General features: G+C 45.2%; 1 protein-coding gene across 3 annotated transcripts in view; it reads left to right on the top strand.

Moving 5' to 3' along the window:
- Nucleotides 1-14,966, top strand: part of PLEKHB2 (pleckstrin homology domain containing B2) — a 676,701-nt gene that overhangs the window by 28,803 nt on the left and 632,932 nt on the right. The window lies entirely within an intron of this gene.

Consider the following 14,966-nt stretch of genomic DNA (forward strand, 5'->3'; position numbering starts at 1 on the left):
TATAGATCTTACTTTTGACAGGTAAACTGTCTCCCGTATCTATAGTGTGCTCACACCAAGAAGTGGTGCCTGGCACAATGGAGAAGAGTTCTGAAAATTGTCCTAGGAGATTTATGCAATTATCTTTCTGCTCAGCAGTAAGACAATCAGCCAAAACTACACCTTCCACAAGAGCATCTTGTTCTGTGGAAGAGAAGAGATCAGGTAGAGGATCACTGTCTTCTTCCTGTCCCTCATCTGTTGCCATGAGCAGGGTGAGATCAGCCCTGTCATAGTAGGGTTTCAGGCGGTTGACATGGAGCACCCTAAGGGGACTCCTGGCAGTGCCTAAGTCAACCAAGTAGGTGACTTCACCCTTCTTTTCAACAATTGTGTGGGGTCCACTCCATTTATCTTGAAGTGCTCTTGGGGCCACAGGCTCCAAGACCCACACTTTCTGCCCTGGTTGGTACTGAACCAAAACAGCCTTCCGATCATGCCATTGCTTCTGGAGCTCTTGGCTGGCCTGAAGGTTTTTACTGGCCTTTTTCATGTACTCAGCCATCCTTGATCTGAGGCCAAGTACATAATCCACAATATCCTGCTTAGGAGCTTTTAAAGGTTGTTCCCAACCCTCCTTTACAAGTGTGAGTGGACCCCTAACAGGGTGTCCAAAAAGAAGTTCAAAGGGGCTGAAGCCCACTCCTTTCTGGGGTACCTCCCTGTAGGCAAAAAGGAGGCATGGTAGAAGGATATCCCATCTCCTGCGGAGTTTTTCAGGGAGTCCCATAATCATGCCTTTGAGAGTTTTATTAAATCTCTCCACCAGTCCATTTGTTTGTGGATGATAGGGTGTTGTGAACTTGTAAGTTACACCACACTCCTTCCACATGGCCTTTAAGTATGCAGACATGAAATTGCTTCCCCTGTCTGATACTACTTCCTTTGGGAAGCCCACTCTGGAAAATATTCCCAGGAGGGCCTTTGCCACTGCAGGAGCTGTAGTGGTCCTTAAAGGAATAGCTTCAGGATATCTTGTGGCATGGTCCACTACCACCAAGATAAACCTATTGCCTGAAGCAGTAGGAGGGTCAAGGGGGCCAACTATGTCAACCCCTACCCTTTCAAAGGGAACCCCAACCACAGGCAGTGGGATAAGGGGTGCCTTTGGAGTGCCACCTGTCTTGCCACTGGCTTGACAGGTTTCACAGGACTTACAAAATTCTTTTGTGTCCTCAGACATCCTAGGCCAATGAAACAATGGTACCAATCTGTCCCAAGTTTTCATTTGACCCAGGTGCCCAGCTAAGGGAATGTCATGTGCCAGTGTTAGGAGGAACTTTCTGTACTCCTGAGGAATCACTAATCTCCTGGCAGCTCCAGGTTTAGGATCCCTATGCTCAGTGTACAAGAGGTTGTCCTCCCAGTAAACTCTGTGAGAGTCACTGACATCCCCATTAGCCTGTTTGACAGCTTGCTGTCTGAGACCCTCTAATGTGGGACAGGTTTGCTGTGCCACACTCAGCTCCTCCCTGGCAGGCCCCCCTTCACCCAAAAGCTCAGCAGTGTCTGCTTCCAGCTCCTCTGGTGTAGGTTCTGCACAGGGAGGGAATTCCTCTTCCTCAGAAGTAGAATCCACTGTAGAGGGAGGGATAGTAGGAAGTGGTTTGCTTCTACTAGCCCTAGCTTTAGGGAGCACTTGGTCCATTGTTCCAGGATCCAAGCTTCCCTGTCCTTTTTGCTTTTTGGCCTGAGCCCTTGTCAAAGCAAAAATATGCCCTGGGATGCCCAGCATTGCTGCATGGGCCTCCAACTCCACATCTGACCAAGCTGATGTCTCCAAATCATTCCCTAATAGACAGTCTACAGGTAAATCTGAAGCTACCACAACTTTCTTTGGACCAGTTACCCCCCCCCAGTTGAGATTTACAACAGCCATGGGGTGGCTTTGTGTTATGTTGTGAGCATCGGTTACTTGGTACTGGTGTCCAAGTATGTGTTGTTCAGGGTGCACCAGTTTCTCAATCACCATTGTGACACTGGCACCTGTGTCCCTGTAGGCCTGGACCTCAACACCATTTATTAGGGTTAGTTGCTTGTACTTCTCCAAGTTATGGGGGCAAGCAACCAAAGTGGCTAAGTCAATAGCCCCTTCAGAGACTAAAGTAGCCTCTGTGGCCTCCCTAATCAGACCAACCCCAACTAAATTACCAAAAGTGAGCCCAGCTACTCCCTTGGATTGGCTATTAGTAGGTTTGCTCCCACCACCACTGCTATTAGTAGGGACACTAGGTGTAGCAGTAGGGGTTGTAGTGGTAGGAGCTGTGGTGCCTTTCTTTGGACAACTGGGATCTGTTGTCCAATGGCCTTTTATTTTACATAAATAGCACCATGGTTTCTTTTCCTTGTTCTGATTAAAGGAGGATTTGGGCCCACCACCCCCACCAGAGTGTTTTTGTGGGCCTGATGAAGACTCATTTTTAGATTTGTCCCCACCCTTGTCAGAAGACTTACCATCCTTCTTTTTGTTGCCATCTTTGTCACCCCCTGTATGAACGTTTCTGTTCACTCTTGTTCTGACCCATTTGTCTGCCTTCTTTCCCAATTCTTGGGGAGAGGTCAGATCAGAGTCCACCAAGTACTGGTGCAACAAATCAGACACACAATTATTAAGAATATGCTCTCTCAGGATCAAGTTATACAGGCTGTCATAATCAGTAACTTTACTGCCATGTAACCACCCCTCCAAGGCCTTCACTGCCTGGTCAATGAAATCAACCCAGTCTTGTGAAGACTCCTTTTTGGTCTCTCTGAACTTTATCCTGTACTGTTCAGTGGTTAAGCCATAACCATCCAGGAGTGCATTCTTAAGAACATGGAAATTATTAGCATCATTTTCTCTTACAGTAAGGAGCCTATCCCTACCTTTTCCAGTAAATGATAGCCATAGGATAGCAGCCCACTGCTTTTGAGGGACATCCTGTACAGCACAGGCCCTCTCAAGTGCAGCAAACCACTTGTTAATGTCATCCCCCTCCTTATAAGGGGGAACTATCTTGTGCAGATTCCTGGAATCATGCTCTTTTGCAGGATGACTATGGGGAATACTGCTGCTGCCACCATGGGTATCTAAACCCAACTTCTGTCTTTCCCTCTCTACTTCTAAAGACTGTCTATCCAAATCCAGCTGTTGCTTCTTGAGCTTCAGTCTGGTTTGTTCCACTCTCAATCTATTGAGCTCCCTTTCTAACAATCTGTCATCAGGGTGGGTGGGAGGGACATTTCTAGATACAGAGGTATGATGGGAATGAACAGAAGGAGACCTGTCCCTTACAGAGGGCACCCTAACAGCTTGGCTACCAGTATAATGTGAGAGCACACCATTAGTATGGTGTGATTCAACCTCTGTACCAACTATGCTAGACTGTCTAGTAATGGGCAGGCTGAGAAGTTTCTTTCCTGAACCTTTTCCTGGGGGAGTCCCTGGATCAGATTGAGAACCATTAGCTACTTTTTCTACAGATTGGGCACTTATGGCCTTATCCTGTACTCTAAGCATATTAATTAACAGTTCTAAGGAAGGATTCTTCCCTACACTCAAACCTCTCTCTATGCAGAGACTCCTTGCTCCTTTCCAGCTAAGGTGATCATATGCAAGTTTGGACAGTTCAACATTTTTTCCTGTGCCAGACATTTTTTTTGAGAGAGTCGAAGTGATAGAAAAAGAGAAAAAAGTTTTCAGAACTTTTTGGAAAGACAGAAAAAAAAACTTTTTAAACTTTTAAGAACTTTTTGAAAGTTTAGAAGTACTTTTCAGCACTTAGAAAAGAGTGAAAAGAGGAAATGCAAAACTTTTTGGCTATGTGTATATACACTGACCTTGTTTTGTATATTTTTCTCTTATGAAAAGTACAATGACAAGAGTGGTAAGTAGTCTCAAGCACTTATCCCACCACTGCACAACCAATGTAGGAGGCTGGACTGGCTTGTAGTGAGTACCAAGGGGTACTTGCACCTTGCACCAGGCCCAGTTATCCCTTATTAGTGTATAGGGTGTCTAGCAGCTTAGGCTGATAGATAATGGTAGCTTAGCAGAGCAGCTTAGGCTGAACTAGGAGACGTGTGAAGCTACTACAGTACCACTTAGTGTCATATGCACAATATCATAAGAAAACGCAATACACAGTTATACTAAAAATAAAGGTACTTTATTTTTATGACAATATGCCAAAGTATCTTGGAGTGTACCCTCAGTGAGAGGATAGGAAATATACACAAGATATATATACACAATAGCAAAAATATGCAGTATAGTCTTAGAAAACAGTGCAAACAATGTATAGTTACAATAGGATGCAATGGGGAAACATAGGGATAGGGGCAACACAAACCATATACTCCAAAAGTGGAATGTGAACCACGAATGGACCCCAAACCTATGTGACCTTGTAGAGGGTCGCTGGGACTATTAGAAAATAGTGAGAGTTAGAAAAATAACCCTCCCCAAGACCCTGAAAAGTGAGTGCAAAGTGCACTAAAGTTCCCCTAAGGACAAAATAGTTGTGTTAGAGGGAAAATGCAAGGAAAACACAAATCAGCAATGCAACAACGATGGATTCCTGACTGAGGGTACCTGTGGAACAAGGGGACCAAGTCCAAAAGTCACAAGCAACTCGGAGATGGGCAGATGCCCAGGAAATGCCAGCGGTTGGTGCAAAGAAGCTCTTACTAGGCTGAAGAACTGTGAATACTGCAGGAACGACAAGGGCTAGAGACTTCCCCTTTGGAGGATGGATCCCCCACGCCTTGGAGAGTCGTGCAGAAGTGTTTTCCCGCCGGATGGACGCCAACAAGCCTTGCTACACGCAAATCGTGCGTTTGGCTTTTTTGGACGCTGCTGGGGCCCAGGAGGGACCAGGAGGTCGCAAATTGGACCTGCAGAGAGAGGGGACGTCGAGCAAGACAAGAAGCCCTCACTGAAGCAGGTAGCACCCGGAGAAGTGCCAGAAACAGGCACTACGAGGATGCGTGAAACGGTGCTCGCCGAAGTTGCACAAAGGAGTCCCACGTCGCCGGAGACCAACTTAGAAAGTCGTGCAATGCAGGTTAGAGTGCCGTGGACCCAGGCTTGGCTGTGCACGAAGGATTTCCGCCGGAAGTGCACAGGGGCCGGAGTAGCTTGCAAAGTCGCGGTTCCCAGCAATGCAGCCCAGCGAGGTGAGGCAAGGACTTACCTCCACCAAACTTGGGCTGAAGAGTCACTGGACTGTGGGGGTCACTTGGACAGCGTCGCTGGATTCGAGGGACCTCGCTCGTCGTGCTGAGAGGAGACCCAAGGGACCGGTAATGCAGCTTTTTGGTGCCTGCGGTTGCAGGGGGAAGATTCCGTCGACCCACGGGAGATTTCTTCGGAGCTTCTGGTGCAGAGAGGAGGCAGGCTACCCCCACAGCATGCACAAGCAGGAAAACAGTCGAGAAGGCGGCAGGATCAGCGTTACAGAGTTGCAGTAGTCGTCTTTGCTACTATGTTGCAGGTTTGCAGGCTTCCAGCGCGGTCAGCGGTCGTTTCCTTATCAGAAGGTGAAGAGGGAGATGCAGAGGAACTTGTTTTCTTATGATATTGTGCATATGACACTAGTGGTACTGTAGGAGCTTCACTCGTCTCCTAGTTCAGCCTAAGCTGCTCTGCTAAGCTACCATTATTTATCAGCCTATGCTGCTAGACACCCTATACACTAATAAGGGATAACTGGGCCTGGTGCAAGGTGCAAGTACCCCTTGGTACTCACTACAAGCCAGTCCAGCCTCCTACATTGGTTGTGCAGCGGTGGGATAAGTGCTTTGAGACTACTTACCACTTTTGTCATTGTACTTTTCATAAGAGAAAAATATACAAAACAAGTTCAGTGTATGTACACCTAAGCAAAACGTTTTGCAATTCTTTTCTCACCTCTTTTCTAAAGTGCTGAAAAGTACCTCTAAACTTTCTAAAAGTTCTTAAAAGTTTAAAAAGTTTTTTTTCTGTCTTTCTAAAAGTTCTGAAAACTTTTTTCTCTTTTTCTATCACTTAAACTCCCTTTCTAAAAATGTCTGGCACAGGCCAAAATGTTGATCTGTCCAAACTTGCATATGACCACCTTAGGTGGAAAGGAGCAAGGAGTCTCTGTATAGAAAGAGGTTTGAGTGTAGGTAAGAATCCTTCCTTGGAATTATTGCTAAACATGCTTAGAGAACAAGATAAGGCCATCTGTTGAAAAAGTAGCTAATGGTTCCCAATCTGATCCAGGGACACCCCTAGGAAAAGATTCAGGAAAGAAACTTCAGAGCCTGCCCATTACTAGACAGTCTAGCATAGTTGGTACTGATGTAGAGTCACACCATACAGATAGTGTTGTCTCACATCATAGCAAGAGCATTCATTCTCACCACAGTAGAAGTGATGTTTCTGTTAACCAAGCTGTTAGGGTGCCTTCTGTAAGGGACAGGTCTCCCTCTGTCCATTCTCACCATACTTCTGTTTCAAGGCATGTCCCTCCCATCCACCCTGATGACAGATTGTTAGAAAGGGAGCTCAATAGATTGAGAGTGGAACGAACCAGACTGAAGCTCAAGAAGCAACAGCTGGATTTGGATAGACAGACCTTAGAAGTAGAGAAGGAGAGACAGAAATTGGGTTTAGAAACCCATGGTGGCAGCAGCAGTATTCCCCATAGTCATCCTGCAAAAGAGCATGATTCCAGGAATCTGCACAAGATAGTTCCCCCTTATAAGGAGGGGGATGACTTTAACAAGTGGTTTGCTGCACTTGAGAGGGCCTGTGCTGTACAGGATGTCCCTCAAAGGCAGTGGGCTGCTATCCTATGGCTATCATTTAGTGGAAAAGGTAGGGATAGGCTCCTTACTGTGAAAGAAAGTGAAGCCAATGATTACAAAGTTCTTAAGAATGCACTCCTGGATGGTTATGGCTTAACCACTGAACAGTACAGGATAAAGTTCAGAGAGACCAAAAAGGAGTCTTCACAAGACTGGGTTGATTTCATTGACCATTCAGTGAAGGCCTTGGAGGGGTGGTTACATGGCAGTAAAGTTACTGATTATGACAGCCTGTATAACTTGATCCTGAGAGAGCATATTCTTAAAAATTGTGTGTCTGATTTGTTGCACCAGTACTTGGTGGACTCTGATCGACCTCTCCCCAAGAATTGGGAAAGAAGGAAGACAAATGGGTCAGAACAAGGGTGAACAGAAAAGTTCATACAGGGGGTGACAAAGATGGCAACAAGAAGAAGGATGGTAAGTCTTCTGACAAGGGTGGGGACAAATCTAAAAATGAGTCTTCATCAGGCCCACAAAACCACTCTGGTGGTGGTGGTGGGCCCAAATCCTCTTCTAATCAAAACAAAGAAAAGAAACCATGGTGCTATTTATGTAAAATAAAAGGCCATTGGACAACAGATCCCAGTTGTCCAAAGAAAAGCACCAAGCCTCCTACCACTACAACCCCTACTGCTACACCTAGTGTCCCTACTAATAGCAGTGGTGGTGGGAGCAAACCTACTAAGAGCCAATCCAAGGGAGTAGCTGGGCTCACTATTGGTAACTTAGTTGGGGTTGGTCTTGTTAGGGAGACCACAGAGGCTGTGTTAGTCTCTGAGGGGGCTATTGATTTAGCCACCTTAGTTGCTTGTCCCCTTAATATGGATAAGTACAAGCAGCTACCCCTAATAAATGGTGTTGAGGTTCAGGCCTACAGGGACACAGGTGCCAGTGTCACAATGGTGATAGAGAAACTGGTCCACCCTGAACAACACCTACTTGGTCACCAGTACCAAGTAACCAATGCTCACAACAACACACTTAGCCACCCCATGGCTGTTGTAAATCTCAACTGGGGGGGAGTTACTGGTCCAAAGAAAGTTGTGGTAGCCTCAGATTTACATGTAGACTGTCTACTAGGAAATGGTTTGGAGACATCAGCTTGGTCAGATGTGGAGTTGGAGGCCCATGCAGCAATGCTGGGCATCCCAGGGCATATTTTTGCTTTAACCAGGGCTCAGGCCAAAAAGCAAAAAGGACAGGGAAACTTGGATCCTGGAACAATGGACCAAGTGCTCCCTAAAGCTAGGGCTAGTAGAAGTAAAGCACTTCCTACTATCCCTCCCTCTACAGTGGATTCTACTTCTGAGGAAGAAGAATTTCCACCCTGTGCAGAACCTACACCAGAGGAACTGGAAGCAGACACTGCTGAGCTTTTGGGTGAAGGGGGGCCTGCCAGGGAGGAGCTGAGTGTGGCACAGCAAACCTGTCCCACACTAGAGGGTTTAAGACAGCAAGCTGTTAAACAAGCTAATGGGGATGTCAGTGACTTTCACAGAGTTTACTGGGAGGACAACCTCTAGTACACTGAAGCAAGGGATCCTAAACCTGGAACTGCCAGGAGGTTAGTGATTCCTCAGGAGTACAGAAAGTTCCTCCTAACCCTAGCCCACGACATTCCCCTAGCTGGACATCTGGGACAAATGAAAACTTGGGACAGGCTTGTTCCCTTGTTTCATTGGCCTAGAATGTCTGAGGACACAAAAGAGTTTTGTAAGTCCTGTGAAACCTGTCAAGCCAGTGGCAAGACAGGTGGCACCCCAAAGGCACCCCTTATTCCACTGCCTGTGGTTGGGGTTCCCTTTGAAAGGGTAGGGGTTGACATAGTTGGCCCCCTTGACCCTCCTACTGCTTAAGGCAATAGGTTTATCTTAGTGGTAGTGGACCATGCCACTAGATATCCTGAAGCAATTCCTTTAAGGACCACTACAGCACCTGCAGTGGCAAAGGCCCTCCTGGGAATATTTTCTAGGGTGGGCTTCCCAAAGGAAGTAGTATCAGACAGAGGAAGCAATTTCATGTCTGCTTACTTAAAGGCCATGTGGAAGGAGTGTGGTGTGACTTACAAGGTGAACACAGTCCTGCAAGGGCTGGAAGCTTTTAGTGCAGCATATCTGGACGATATAGCTGTCTTTAGCTCCAGTTGGGATGATCACCTGGTCCACCTATGGAAAGTTTTAGAGGCCCTGCAAAAGGCAGGCCTCACTATCAAGGCTTCAAAGTTCCAGATAGGGCAGGGGAAGGTGGTTTATCTGGGACACCTTGTTGGTGGGGAACAGATTGCACCACTTCAGGGGAAAATCCAAACTATTATAGATTGGGTTCCCCCTACTACTCAAACTCAGGTGAGAGCCTTCCTAGGCCTCACTGGGTATTCCAAGAGGTTCATTAAGAACTATGGCTCCATTGCAGCCCCTCTTAATGACTTCACATCCAAGAAAATGCCTAAAAAGGTATTATGGACAGCAAACTGTCAGAAAGCTTTTGAGGAGCTGAAGCAGGCCATGTGCTCTGCACCTGTCCTGAAAAGCCCTTGTTACTCTAAAAAATTCTATGTCCAAACTGATGCATCTGAATTAGGAGTAGGGGCAGTCCTATCACAACTTAATTCTGAGGGCCAGGATCAACCTGTTGCTTTTATTAGTAGAAGGTTGACCCCTAGAGAAAAGCGTTGTTCTGCCATTGAGAGGGAGGCCTTTGCTGTGGTCTGGGCACTGAAGAAGTTGAGGCCATACCTGTTTGGCAAGAAATAGTTAATGGGGTGCACGGTGAGGAGATATGGCGCTAAGGATGTCACTGTACCCTATGTGTTGTGACAGGGGAACCACACAAGGGAAACGCCCTACCCTTAAGGCATAAACAACCTCACAACAAATACAATACACAGTGAGGGTCCCCTCTTATAGAACCACGTATAGATTACTAAGATAAATAAACAATATCATAAAGGTCCATGTCTCATAGAACAAGTTTCAAAAGTCCACAGATGAATCCACAGGTTTATTGACAAGTTCAGAACATCAAAGGTAGATTGTACATCCAGCCAACACGTGTTTCGTCTTGGGAAATGTTTAAATCCCTTACGACTTCTTCAGGGCTAGAAATCATAAAGATAACACACGAGTTAAGATCAATGTACTTAACCGCCCAGTTCACACCAATTGTGTATCAAAACCAAAAAGAGGAATTATTGGTCAACACCACCCCATAAAAAGTGAGAGGAAAGAGATCAACAACCAACTCCAACTAAAGAGCACTTTAATAAAGCACTTATGAGTGATGAGATAACAGAAACTTACAGCATGCTTAACTATACGTGAAATACCCAAGTCAAAAAACACCAAAAAGCAAACACCCATAATCCAAAGTGTATACGTGTGCCCATAGAGAGATTACTTGTATTTAAATACCTTATAAGTCTACCACAATTTAAAGGCAAGTATTCATCAACTAATATCAATCCAATATGAACTTCCAGCGTGACTGATATCCAATCTATGTTCAGAATCTAATGTTAAAGAAAAAGGGGAAAGTATAAGTGTTTTCCAACACACTAATACTTCGTAAAAGCAAAACGTTACCACTTATAATAGATCTGAATATACCATGACTGGCATAATCCGTAACTATAACCTATTAGTCAGAAATCTATGCCATAATAAAAAATAATAATAATCCATGAGTTGTGCTACAAGACTACGAAAATAACCATCAACGCGCCGATAATAACTCGATACTGGAGAGTTATATTACTGGCAAAATGTGTGTACGCGCATTACACTCAACTTACCACCAGTTCGCTGGAACGGCAGATGAGTATCGAGAAAAGCGGTGTCTTCCAGTACGGACGCCTAGCGTGTACGCTGAACGCGAACACCTGAACCCGGAAGTTATATACACTTCCGGGTTCGGCCTTCAAGCTAACCGGGGCACCAACATCAAAGACGGCACACAACTGCGTCAGCCACTGCAGTTCCCATAAAACGCAGCATTTCGCAATATTAACCGAAGGTACAAGAGACAAACATAAGGGGGAAAAAGAGATCAAAATCTGTATCTCCTAATAAAGAAGCAATAAGCATTAAACTAGTCAGCTATTAAGCAAAATACCGTATTATTTAGATTGAATCAACAACGAAAATAAGATAAAGCGAATTTGTTATTACTAGCACTAGTATTACAGGCCAAATCTCAATTAATAGAAATGTACCAAGTACACCACTATACCAAATACATCAATGGGGTACCCATAACATTATAATAACCTAAATGTCAATCAAAGTATGCCATTATTCGAATCCAAGCTACTAGTCACCCCTAAAATAACATCAAAAGGGGAAATAAAACACATCCCCACTCATTGATTGTGAATTATTGTGCGTTTAAGAGCCATTGATCTTAAATTCGTATGTACTCAATTTACACTGTCTATCATTAGTACATTAAAAAACATATTTATATTACACGTTACTTGCAAATATACAAAATGTACTAACACATAATCACCACTAACATATTATATAACACAGAAAATAATACAGAAAATAATACTCATTCAATCCCCCAAGAAAAATTCCAGTTCCCTATCAGAATTCAATCCTGTTTCTACAGTTCTGAGTCTCATAATCCACAGTGCTTCTTGTCTGCGAAGACGCAATTCCCTATTGCCCCCTCTTGGGTTACGGGGGACATGCTCCAGTCCAAAAAATTCAAAGCATTTTTTGGTTGGTTGTGCTTCACAAGTAGTCATGTGTGCTACTAAGGGATACCTCACATCCCCATTGTTAAGTACCCGAACATGTTCTCCTATTCTAGTTTTAGAGTGCTCTTATAGTGCTTCCAACATACATTTTTGTACATTTACAGCGAACAATGTATACAACAAAATTAGAGTTACAGTCCATAATGGAGCGCAAGGCAAATGTTTTATCATCATGAGAGAATTCTTGTATTTTGTGACATGCCCAACGACAGACTCCACAAGAGCCACTAAAGTCACCAATAACATGCTGCTGTCCCACTCTACGTCACTCAGAGTACTGAGAATATGCGTGGTATCTCTGATGAAAGAAGGAAGATTATGAACCAACGGTTGTAAAAAACAGTACACATATTCTGAAAGCCTCTCCGTAGGGCCAAGTATGCCTGATACAATTGGTCTCCCAGGTGGGAAAGGTAAGCCTTTATGAATCTTAGGCAAAGTATACATACACGGATAACGTGGATGGTGTACCTTGAGGTACAGATATTCATCTTTATTAAGTAACCCATGTTGTTGCCACCTAACAAGTCTGTTATTGATCATATGTGCAAGACTGGGGACGGGATTATATGTAATCATCTCATAGCATGACAAGTCATTCAGTTGTGCCAGAATCTCATTATCATAATCGACCCTATCCATAATGACCACATTCCCACCCTTATCCGCTTGCCTAATGATGATACAATCGTTTTGTTTGAGTTCTTGTAATGCAGCTAGTTCATCCGAACTTAAGTTGCTGGAGGCATGTCGATACTTATTCTTAGTTAAATAGTTGTCATAGTCTTCGCAAACTTTGTCAAAGAACTTATCTAAGGGGTTCAGACCACAGGATCTCGGAACCCATCTAGATTGCCTTTTAAGTCCACTAGAAACACTTCTGTTTGATGTAACATCTAAATCATCTAGAATTCTAGCAGTAATGTCTGGGTCTTCATCACGTTCCGCTAGAGATATCAAGGTTGCAGTATCTCGAACATCTTCAATAGATAAAGTACTCAAAACAGGAACAGTATCATTAGTCTTCGTAACATTATTGGGATTCTGTTGAAAATATTTTTTAAGTTTCAATTTCCGAACAAATTTAAACAGGTCAATTTTAGATCTGCATGGGTCCCCAAAGCTACTAGGACAGTAACTAAGACCCTTTGATAAAAGACTTTTGATCCCTGTAGTTAGTATCATATTTGTCAAATTCACTATATTAATAGATACTGCATCATCAGAGTTCATACTTTCTTGTCCCGAGATCTCGTTTTGACTCCCTCCATCTCTTTTGCAACATTTACCGCCTCTCCTACCCCTCCTAGTTTTTTCATATCTGTTCTTCCTCTGTTTTGAGCATTTCTGCCTCGTTTCATCCTCATTAGTTCACTCACTTCATTGTTCAGACAGACCACAAACCTCTACTTTGGCTAAAACAAATGAAAGGTGAAAATCCTAAATTGTTGAGGTGGTCCATATCCCTACAGGGAATGGACTATACAGTGGAACATAGACCTGGGAGTAGCCACTCCAATGCAGATGGACTCTCCAGATATTTCCACTTAGACAATGAAGACTCATCAGGTCATGGCTAGTCTTATTGCCCTTCGTTTGGGGGGGGGGGTTGTGTAGGAAAGTACCATCTTGCCTGGCATGTTACCCCCATTTTTCACTGTATATATGTTGTTTTAGTTGTATGTGTCACTGGGACCCTGCCAGCCAGGGCCCCAGTGCTCATAAGTGTGCCTGAATGTGTTACCTGTGTTATGACTAACTGTCTCACTGAGGCTCTGCTAACCAGAACCTCAGTGGTTATGCTCTCTCATTTCTTTCAAATTGTCACTAACAGGCTAGTGACCAATTTTACCAATTTACATTGGCTTACTGGAACACCCTTATAATTCCCTAGTATATGGTACTGAGGTACCCAGGGTATTGGGGTTCCAGGAGATCCCTATGGGCTGCAGCATTTCTTTTGCCACCCATAGGGAGCTCTGACAATTCTTACACAGGCCTGCCACTGCAGCCTGAGTGAAATAACGTCCACGTTATTTCACAGCCATTTTACACTGCACTTAAGTAACTTATAAGTCACCTATATGTCTAACCTTTACCTGGTAAAGGTTGGGTGCTAAGTTACTTAGTGTGTGAGCACCCTGGCACTAGCCAAGGTGCCCCCACTTTGTTCAGGGCCAATTCCCCGGACTTTGTGAGTGCGGGGACACCATTACACGCGTGCACTACATATAGGTCACTACCTATACGTAGCTTCACAATGGTAACTCCGAATATGGCCATGTAACATGTCTATGATCATGGAATTGCCCCCTCTATGCCATCCTGGTATAGTTGGCACAATCCCATGATCCCAGTGGTCTGTAGCACAGACCCTGGTACTGCCAAACTGCCTTTCCCGGGGTTTCACTGCAGCAGCTGCTGCTGCCAGCCCCTCAGACAGGCTTCTGCCCTCCTGGGGTCCAGCCAGGCCTGGCCCAGGATGGCAGAACAAAGGACTTCCTCTGAGAGAGGGTGTTACACCCTCTCCCTTTGGAAAATGGTGTGAAGGCAGGGGAGGAGTAGCCTCCCCCAGCCTCTGGAAATGCTTTCATGGGCACAGATGGTGCCCATTTCTGCATAAGCCAGTCTACACCGGTTCAGGGACCCCTTAGCCCTGCTCTGGCGTGAAACTGGACAAAGGAAAGGGGAGTGACCACTCCCCTGACCTGTACCTCCCCTGGGAGGTGCCCAGAGCTCTTCCAGTGTGCTCCAGACCTCTGCCACCTTGGAAACAGAGGTGCTGCTGGCACACTGGACTGCTCTGAGTGGCCAGTGCCATCAGGTGACATCAGAGACTCCTCCTGATAGGCTCCTTCAGGTGTTGCTACCCTATCTTCTCTCCTAAGTAGCCAAACCCTCTTTTCTGGCTATTTAGGGTCTCTGCTTTGGGGATTTCCTTAGATAACGAATGCAAGAGCTCATCCGAGTTCCTCTGCATCTCTCTCTTCACCTTCTGCCAAGGAATCGACTGCTGACCGCGCTGGAAGCCTGCAAAACTGCAACTTAGTAGCGAAGACGACTACTGCAACTCTGTAACGCTGATCCTGCTGCCTTCTCGACTGTTTTCCTGGTAGTGCATGCTGTGGAGGTAGTCTGCCTCCTCTCTGCACCAGAAGCTCCGAAGAAATCTCCCGTGGGTCGACGGAATCGTCCCCCTGCAACCGAAGGCACCAAAGAACTGCATCACCGGTACCCTGGGTCTCCTCTGAGCACGACGAGCGAGGTCCCTTGAATCCAGCAACTCTGTCCAAGTGACTCCCACAGTCCAGTGACTCTTCAGTCCAAGTTTGGTGGAGGTAAGTCCTTG

This window comes from Pleurodeles waltl, chromosome 11 (genome assembly GCF_031143425.1).
Source record: "Pleurodeles waltl isolate 20211129_DDA chromosome 11, aPleWal1.hap1.20221129, whole genome shotgun sequence".
Classification (NCBI taxonomy): Eukaryota; Metazoa; Chordata; class Amphibia; order Caudata; family Salamandridae; genus Pleurodeles; species Pleurodeles waltl.